General features: G+C 38.5%; 1 pseudogene; it reads left to right on the top strand.

The window, feature by feature from the left end:
- Nucleotides 1-8,939: 8,939 nt before the first annotated feature.
- Nucleotides 8,940-9,751, top strand: LOC100688781 (annotated as a pseudogene).
- The last annotated feature ends 910 nt before the right edge of the window (nucleotides 9,752-10,661 follow it).

Raw genomic sequence — 10,661 nt, 5'->3', positions numbered from 1 at the left:
TATGGCAACCACTGTGCCCCTCCCCCTTTCTTATTTGCTCATTTGTTCTGATGTGACTTGGAAGTCAAATGATCTCAGATGATAAATAAGATTCAAGCGGAGATGGAAAGAAGAGAATTCCAGGAGGTTGTGGGTTTTTTGTGTGGGTTTTTTTTTTAATGCTATCGGCTATGTGGGTTATGGTTTTACTAAAGTAGATTGGGCTAGATGGCATTCTAATCTAACACCAGGTTTACTCCTCTCTCACTCAAAATCATACAGTGGTGAGCCTTCAGATAGCATATCTTTGTGCTAGGCAGGGCTGATGGTTATCTGGTACCAGAAAAATGATATTGGCAACGCCTCTGAAGGCTAGCGATCACCCATATCTTACTGTCCATGAAGGACAAAGGGAAATAATACCTGGGAGCACAGAGGTGATGAAGATTGTTGTCATTCAATACATGGACTTCATGACATCAATTTTGGCTTGTCTGTAGTATTTCTGATTATTTCTGGGTTTTTAGCTTTTATGTGTTTTTTGCTTTTTAAAAATACGTTCTAGACACCTAAGAGACTAGATAAGTGACATCTAGATAAGTAGAGTTATGTTAATATCAACCCCACTCAGATAAAAAAAAAAGGAAAAAAACTTTAGACAATTAATTGGCAACATAGATGTAAGCAAAAATAGCTCTAAATTCAGGTTAAGCCACACCTTCACTGAAACTCAGATATGTCACCAAGTTGGAGCCCTGAGAGTCACCATTGTGGGTTGATGTAAAAACAATTTGAAAAATCCCTGGAAAACTACAAAGAAAGTTGAAAATCAAAGACAGAGAAGGAGAAGAGGCCATAAATATGGTGTAAACGTTCAAAAAGAAAGCTAATTGTGGAAATTACTAGCCAGTAAATTGGATAGTCATAATAATAAAACAGATGTTAACCGTGAAAATCCATCAACATCTGGAAAGGATAAAGTCACAAAGGATTTATGGAAAGAAGTGAGCACAAGAGGCTCTGCAAAGGAGAAAAACAGAGTGAGGCCAGCTCCTTAGTAAAGGATTTGGAACTTGGGTAAAGGGTTTTGCTCAGCCTGCTACACCATTTCTACTCTAAGGCCAGTTCAGATTGTTTTGGATGACAATGTGGTCACATGGACTCAGTAACTGGCTGAGAGATAATAAATGAAGGATAATGATATAAATACCCAGAAACAGCTCCAGTGAGAGGAGCAGGGGGCTGAGGGCACTTCCCCAGAGAGCAGGGCCAGATCTGGTTTTATTTAACATCTTTGCTAATGATTTGAAAGCAAGAACAAACAAATGTCAAGAATGTGCAAAGCACATCAACTAGAGACAAGGTACACACACCAACCAGCAAGGAATTTACCTAACAAGACTGAGAGCAATTACCAAAGGGAGCTGGAAATAACCTAGGTCAGAGCAGCCTAGAAAAATGATCTGAAAAAAAGCCAGACACTTTTTGAGGTTGAGTAGAGAAGGATGGTGGTAGGGAGAAGGGGAGTCAGAGAAATAGAGTAGGAAATAAGGGTGGCCAAAAGCAGTCTGAAGGGACAAATAATGTGTGACATTATGTGGGAATGAAGCCCAATAGAACAGAGATCCAGTTTTGAGGTTTATAAATATATGGCTGCAGTTCAACAAATGTGAAATGATAAGTGACCCATTTATTCAGGGTTAGAGGGGAGAGAAGCAGGGGTAGGAGTGTATAGATTGGACTTCAGACATTTGCCCAGAACATGCAACCCATAAGAATGCACATCTCTGCAATCCTGGGTCATATTCCTAGAATGTTTGAAGTCCCATAACCTAACACAGTACATCTAGTAGATGTACCATGGTACATAGTAGATGCTCAGTGACTGTGGGACAATTGCAGGAACCCCTGTGGAATTCTTAGTGTATCTGTTATCACTGAGTGAAAATGGGGTGAGTGTTGCTGCTAAAGACCCTTCCAGCTTTGAGATTTGGGAACTCTGTGATTGGAAGGAAAACACAGAGCCAGGAGTCATCAGATGTTTAAGCAAACAGTGATGACTGTCTCAGATTCTGCTCTGGGTCCTGGCCTGCCCCATCTCTGCCCATAAAAAATGGAATTGTGGCATAGCTACTCCTCTTCCTGGTTCTGTCACTCCTTCTCATGACCCAGGTGAAATGACAGGTCACCTATGACCAAACCTTACTTTCTTGTATTTTGCACCTGCCCCCACAGGGTTCTAGCTCTATTCAAGACTCATATTGGATTCATGAGAGCTCTTTTTGTTTTCCCTGTTTAATTCCAAGTTGGCAGCTCAGAGGAAAAGACCCAAGCCCCTTGTCCTAATATGCAACATTAAATCCCTCTGTACTTCAAAATCCATTGTGTAGGTGTCTTTAAGTCTAAAGACCAGGGCTTTTCAAACTTTAGCGTGCATAAAATATTATGGGAGGGGAAATTATGCATTTCTAACAAACTCTCAAATAATGCCAATGTTGATGCATAGACCACACATTTGAAAAACAAGGCTTCAGAGTAGCAGTGTCCAATAGAGCTTTCTGCAATGATAAAAATGTTCTTTATCTGCACTGTGCAATGCAGTAGTCACTATCCACATGTGACTATTGAATATAGCATGACTCATGAACTCTTAAATTCTATTTCATTTAAAGTAGTTTAAATTTTAAAAGTCACATGTGGCTAGTGGTTACGGTATTGGACAGCATGCTTCTAAAGCATTCAGATGTCTGTAAAATTTTGAGATGCACTGGTCTGTAGAATGCCAGGTCATGCATTTCCTTCTCACAATAAACCATCAGTCATGCAAGGCATCTGGGCTGCATGATACTGCACATTCAGCTAGACCTACAACCAGTTTGACTGGAAATAACATATGAACATATCTATCATCCCAAAAGTCTTGCGCCCTTTGTAATCTTTCCATCTTGCACTATCCTCCTCTCACTCATCAATGGGCAACCATAAACTGCTCTCTGTTACTATATATTAGTTTGTATTTCCTAGAATTTTATATAAATTAAAGCATACACTAAACAATTTTATTTGCTTGACTTCTATTGCTCAGCATAATTATTTTCAGATTTATCCATATTGTTGTGTGTATCAATAGTTAGTACCCCCCCTTTTTTTTTGCTAAGTGATATACCATAATTTGTTTATTCATCCACCTATTAATGACATTCCAATTGTTTCCATTTTTGGCTATGACAAATGGTGCTGCCTTGAACATTTGAATACAAGTCTTTGTGTGGACATGTGCTTTCATTTCTCTTGAGTAAATACCTAAGAGTCAAATGGCTGGATCATATGTGGACATGTATTTAAATCTTTAAGAAACCTACCAAAGTTGTACGATTTTACATTTCAACCAGTAGTACATGAGAATTCCACTTCCTCCACATTCTCATCAATGCATGGTATGGTCAGACTTTTAAATTTTAGCATTTTAATATGGGAGCAATGATATCTCATTGTGGCTTTAATTTGTATTCTGTAATGATTAGTATATTAGTATAATAAGATTAATATATATATTAGTCTTAAGTATATTTTCATGTACTTATTTACCATCTGTATATCTTCTGTGATGAAGTATCTCAATTTTTTCATCCATTTTTCTTATTCTCCTTCCTTCCTTCCTTCCTTCCTTCCTTCCTTCCTTCCTTCCTTCCTTCCTTCCTTCCTTCCTCTCTCCCTCCATCCTTTCTCTTTCTCCTTCTTTTCTGGTTGTTCTCTTATTATTGAGTTTTGAGAATGTTTCATATCTTCTAGCTCAAGCACTTTCTCAGATGTGAGATTTGCAGATATTCTCTGCCAGTCTGTGGCTTGTCTTTTCGTTCTCTTAAAAGTGCCTTTTGAAGAGAAAATTAAATTTGATGACAATCAATTAATCAATAATTTCTTTTTAAAAAATATTATAGCTAAGGAATATTTGCCCAACACAAGATTATAAAGATTTTTTTTTACTGTTTCCTTCTATACAACTTCTAAAAACCTTATTGATTTAAATTAATATCTATTTGAGGGTTGCCTGGGTGTCTCAGTCACTTGAGCATCTAACTCTCGAATTCAACTCAGATCATGATCTCAGCATCATGAAATCAAGTCCTGTATTGGATTCTGTGCTCAGCCTGGAATCTGCATGTCATATCCCTCTGCTCCTGCCCCTGATTGCGTGCTCTTTCTCTCTAAAATAAATAAATATAATCTTAAAAAACAAACAAATAAATCAATATATACTTGAGTCAATTTTTGTTTATGGTATAAGGTATGAGTCAATGTTCTTCTTTTTTGTTGCTGTTATATAGATGCCAATTGTTCCGACATCAACTATTGAAAAGACTATCCTCTCTCTGCTAAGTTATTTTCTTTGTTAGTCGATCGACCATATACATGTTGGGCAGTTTCTGGACTCTCTGTTCTTTCCATTGATTTGTCTATCTTCATATCAATATCACGCTGTCTTGATTACCATAAATTTTATAATAAATCTGAAATTCAGGTAATACTAGTTCTCTAACTTTGCTCTTCTTCCTCAAATTTGTTTTAGCTATTCCAGATCCTTTGCATTTTCAGATGAATTTTAGAACCATCTTGTCAGTTTCTACAAAAAAGCCTACCAAGATTTTGATTAGGCTTACTTTGAATCTGTAGATTAATTGGGGAAAATTGATACCTTAACAATATTGAATCTTCTGATCCATGAGCACAGTATCTGTCTATATTTGTGATATCCTTTAATTTCTCTCAGCAATGATTTGTAGTTTTCAGTGTACAGATCTTGTCAGATTTATCCCTAAATATTTCATATTTCTTTTGTTATATCACAAGTGGTATTTTTAAATTTCTGTTTTGGTTGTTCATTGCTGGTATACAGAAATACAATTGATTTTTTATATTGATATTGCATGTTGCATCCTTGATAAACTCATTGATTAGTTTTAGTAGCTTTTTTGTGGATTTCATCAGATATTCTTCATAGACAATTATGCCATCTGCAAATAAAGACAGTTTTGTACTTCCTCCTTTCCAATTTAAATGTCTTTTATTTCTTTTCATTGCCTTATTGCACTGATTAGAACCTCAAATACAATGTTGAATAGCAGTGATAAAAAGTGTACAATCCTGGTCTTTTTTCTGATCTTAAGAGAAAGCGTTCAGTCTGTCATTATTAAGTGTGATATTAGCTACTGGTTTATCATGTATGTCCTTTATCTTGTTGGGTAAGTTTCCTTCTATTACTAGTTGCTAAGACTTTTTATCACAAACGGTTGTTAGATTTCATCAGGCATTTTTTCCCTGCATTTACTCAGATAATCATATGGATTTTCTCTTTTAAATCTGTTACTATGATGAGTTATATTGACTGATTGTCAAACATTAAGCCAATCTTGCATTCCTGGGATAAACTCTACTTGGTCATGCTGTATTACTCATTTTATATATTGTTGGATTCATCTTGCCAGAAAAATTATTAAGAATTTTTGTATTTATGTTCCTCTAAGATGTTGGTCTTAGTTTTTTTATAATGTCTTCAGTTTAGGTATCAAGGTAATGCTGGCTTGATAGAATAAATTCGGAAGTATTTCCTTCATTTCAACTTTCTGGAAGAGTTTGAATAGAATTGATATTATTTCTTCCTTAAATGTTTAATAGAATTCCCTCAGTGAAATCTTAGCCTTGAATTTTTTTGGAGGGTAAGATTTTCAACTATGAATTCAATTTCTTCAACAGACATAGGAATATTTGAGTTATCAATTTCTTCTTGAGTAAGCTTTGGAAGTTTGTATCTTTCAAGGAATTTGTTCATCTAAGTTGTCAAATTTCTTAGCCTAAAATTGTTTAAAAGGTTCCCCTATTGTTTTTAAAATATCTGTAGAATCAATAGTGATACATCCTTTCTTATCCTGATATTGGTGATTTGTGTCTTCTCAATTTTCTGATCAGTCTGGTTAGAGTTTTATCACTTTTATTGAGTTGTTTTCTTTTCTTTTTTTTGTATATTTTTTTATTGGAGTTCAATTTGTCAACATATAGCATAACACCCAGTGCTCGTCCCGTCAAGTGCCCCCCTCAGTGCCCATCACCCAGTCACCCCATCCCCCTGCCCATCTCCTTGAGTTGTTTTCTTCTTTAGACTTGGGTTCTAGGGGCAATGACAACTGTTTTATTAAACAAACAAATGGAACACTTTGAATCTGTTTGAGTATCAACCACAAAAATTGGCTTGCCTTTATAGTCATGATTTACCCTCTCCTTATCAGCCCTGACCCAGTCTCCCACTCTTTTACCAAAAGCAGATTCAGGAATTCACACACGGTTTACACACAGGATTTGCCAGCAGGACTATCATAGAATTTTTTCAGTGATAATCCCCTGTCAAGCCAATTAAATAGCATTGCTCTCTGACGAAGAGGTGGTCAAAAGGAACATATCATCGTTCTGCTCTCATAGGTCAACATCAGCTCTCACTCCTACTTGATGTAAGCCATTGGGAGGAAATGGGGTGTAAGGTACAACAGAAACACTCCCCAGAGCTATAGCCACAGAAAAGAAAGAGTGCCAGGCTCAGGAGTGGATAAATTGAAGAGAAGTCAACATTGTCCATTTTTTATTCCTTTTGTTATCTATTATTTTGTAAGACCATAGGTTATGTAGAAAATATTGAGTAATTCTTACTTTGGAAGGTCAAGAAGAGATGGAAAAAGAATAGAAATAGGTTATGGAACATGATGAACTCTACCCAGTGGGCAATGGAAAGTTCTAATCAAGGTTTTTAATCTGAGGGGTGATGGTATCCAATCTTTGTTTTGTTTTGTTTCAGAAAGTCTTTTCTGGGGGCAGTGTAGAGGATGAGTTGGAAGGGGCCAAGGCTAGAAAAGGAAGACTAATTAGTTGGCTATTGGGTCAGGTCTGGACCACAGAGGTAGCAGTGGGAAACTCATTAAGCATAGTGTGATGGTGAAGAGGGAAAAAAGAGAAGGTATGCAGGCTGTCCTATTGCTTAGGCCTTTGCTGTCAGACCTGCACAGAACCACACAAATATATGTCACCAAACCCACACTAAGTGTTTCCCCAACTCAACCTCCACTTAGCTGGATCCCCTGAATCCTCACAGTCACACTAAGGTCATCTGTCCCAGGGGCAAGTGTGAGGGAGAGTGAGTTAGGGAGGAAGAGATGGAAGTTCATCTGATTCTGTTAATTAACCTACTCTCACAAATTCTATGAAAACATTTGAGCATGAGAGTGCACCACAGGACCTCTCAAAAGCACCCTTTAAGAGATTTGTGCTAGTGAGGAGTGTTGAAGCATAAGCTTCATGAGCATCACGATAAATCTGTTTTGCCTAGATCATTACAATTGCTTCCTAACTGGATTCCCCATTTCCATTCTTTTCTCATTCCAGGCAACCACCCAGCCCATTTCCACATAGCAGCTGATGTTATATTAAAAGATAAACCTGATTATGTCCTTCCTTTATTTAAAATTTCTCAATGGTTTCCCACTGTATTTAGAAGGGAAAAAAAATCCTAATTACTTACCATGGCTTAGAATGCCCTGGCTTAAGGTAATTCTCCAACCTCTTCTCATGCACAGATCCAGAACACAGCTCTTATTTAATGTCTCTAACCTGCTAAGAATTTCTTCTCTTGGGACCCCTGGGTGGCACAGCAGTTTGGCGCCTGCCTTTGGCCCAGGGTGTGATCCTGGAGTCCCGGGATCGAATCCCACGTCGGGCTCCCAGTGCATGGAGCCTGCTTCTCCCTCTGCCTGTGTCTCTGCCTCTCTCTCTCTCTCTCTCTCTCTCTCTCTCTCCCTCTCTGTGTGTGTGTGTGTGACTATCATAAATAAATAAAAATTAAAAAAAAAAGAATTTCTTCTCTTAGGGGTTTTGTCCATGGCACTTTTCTGCCTGTAACACTTTAACCACATATTGTGGACAATGTAGTTATCTCTTCAATATCCTTTGTCCTTTTTCCCAGGGAATGGCTGCCGCCTATGTAAGAGTGGGCTCTGCTCAGGGTCAACGCATCCCTCTTGCTACAAAAGGTCTAAACCAAACATATCCTGGCATTCTTTTGGCCACAGAAGTTAGTTCAAGGATAGTCCAATTAATGCAAAACTCAGGACTTTCATTCTGTATTTGTCAAGAGGAACTTTCTCTTTCCCCCAGATGTGAATATAGAAGCATATGGCCCAGTTGCTGCTCATGGACAACTTGCAACCAGCCTGAGGACAAAACATGGAAGGGAGCAGAGCCAAGACTGTTACCGAGAAATGGACTTGGAGCCTTGATCAAATTGATCCTAAAGGGATAATGCCTTGAGAATTGTCAGTTATGTGAACCAAAAATTTCCCTTTATTGTTTAAGTCAGCTTGGGTTAATTTAATGTGACTAATGATGTTGTTTTGCAAAAATTAAATTATCACTGGCAACATAAATATGTTAATTACTGCTATGGGGTCAGCTTTTCCGCATTTAGCATGCCTCTGTTACTATGCCTGTATTACTTTTTACTTCTCTTTTTTTAATTACTATTCAGAGTAGGCTCTATGATACCTCTGATTTGTGTCTAAACACAGACAAAGATGTGGACACCAAAATCCTATGTGTGCCTGACCATGAGGAGCCATCACAGTGACCTGGAATATGCCTATATTAATTTGTTGAATAATCAACAACAACAACAACAACAGAAAACACACTTGAATATCCTCATTGAGAACTCATGTACCCTCAAAAGGACTCCAGCAGGGGTGTCTGGGTGGCTCAGTAAATCAAGTGTTTGCCTTTAGCACAGGTCATGATCCCAGGGCTCCCTGCTCATCCCTATCCCTCCGCTCCTTCCCCTGCTTGTGCTCTCCTGTGCACTCTCTCTCTCTCTCTCTCTCTCTCTCAAATAAATAAATAATTTTTTTAAGGATTCCAGTCCTTTTTTTCCAGCTGGAACCATAGAGGGTGCAGGAGAGAAAAAAAAAGAAGGTTCCTGCAGAAAAAGTGAAGGAATTTTGCAGAGTTGAAGATCAGAAGTCTAAGAAAGAAGTTTGCTCAAAAGATGTTTCGAAAGGCAAGGAGGAAGCTTTATCTATGAAAAATCTAAACATTACCACAAGGAATATAGGCAGATGTACAGAACTGAGATTCGAATGGCAAGGATAGCAAGAAAACTTGGCAACTTCTACGTACCCGTGGAACCCAAATTGGGATTTGTCATCAGGATCAGAGGTATGGGCCCACAGGTGTGGGCCCAAAGATTCAAAAGGTGTTGCAACTTCTTCACCTTCACCAGATCTTCAATGGCACCTTTGTTAAGCTCAACAAAGCTTCAGTTAACATGCTAAGGATTGTGGAACCATGCATACCTGGTGGGTACCCAAACCTGAAGCTGGTGAATGAATTGATCTACAAGTGTGATTATGGCAAGATCGACAAGAAGGGGATTGCTTTGATCAATAACACATTGATTGCTCAATCTCTTGGTAAATACAGCATCATCTACATGGAGGATCTGATTCACGAGATCTATACTGTTGGAAAACGTTTCAAAGAAGCAAACAACTTTTAATGGTCCTTCAAATCATCTTCTCCATTCAGGGGAATGAAGAAATAGACCACCAATTTTGTAGAAGGTGGAGATGTTGGCAACTGGGAAGGCCAGATCAATAGGCTTATTAGAAGGATGAACTAAGATATCTATCATGATTATTTTTGTAATCTGGTCAGTTAATAAATGACTACTTTCAAATGGGGGCTGGAGGGGGGGGAGAAAGACTCGAGCAATCTATTGACCTCATATTGAAAACCACTGAAGCACTCAGGATTCAGAGTCAGAGACCTGGATTTGAGTCCTGGCTCCCTGCTTCAAGCCCTGTGACCTTGGACAAATATTTACCTTCTTTGGACCCTCAGTTTCCTGGTCTCCAACAGGGAGGTTAATTCACATGAAAAACTTTTATGAGATATCTGCTGTGAGCCAGGACTATATGCTTTCCTTCCCAACTTAAAAGAGTTGTTTTAGGGATCTAATGAGATTATTTAGGAGGAAGCATTGTACAAAATAAAAGCTTAGTACAGTTGTCAGTTATTTTATTTTCTTGCATTTTCCTCCCTTTGAAACAGACAAGATCCTCTGCACCCTTCAAAATTTGTCTCCAGGGTGTGTCTCACACCTCCACTCTGAATTTTCATGACACCTTCTATAAATCTAATAGGTCCTGTTTACTTGGCTGTCTCTCTTCCCTAGCCAAAAAATGAGTCAGGTTAGGGCTACGGCCTTGCACAGAGCTTGGTACACAGGAGGTAAATAATGTGAATGTTTGTTAGCAGATGGATCTGAGGGCTGTAGATAGGAAAGATAAGGCCTGAGAAGCCAAGACAAACAATTCAGACATCCCTTCCCCACTTCATGATTTTGTCTGTTGGCACCTCCCATTGCTGGCCTCTACCACAACTTCATGTCAGTCCACCTAAAGACAAATCAACAATAACAGCAACAGCAAGCCATGAGTTTGTTCTGAAAACTGTGGCTGAATCAGGGCTTTGCTTTTCCAAGAACCTTTCTGGGAGTGTTTGGGGGAATTTGATGCTGCTTCCATCTTTGGGACCACCAGTCCTGGTCCCAAGGTCCAGTACAGTGACAGGGGTGGCTCCCTGGCTCT

The sequence above is a fragment of the Canis lupus genome, chromosome 17 (assembly GCF_011100685.1).
Source record: "Canis lupus familiaris isolate Mischka breed German Shepherd chromosome 17, alternate assembly UU_Cfam_GSD_1.0, whole genome shotgun sequence".
NCBI lineage: Eukaryota > Metazoa > Chordata > Mammalia > Carnivora > Canidae > Canis > Canis lupus.
This window is presented reverse-complemented; position numbering and strand designations above follow the sequence as displayed.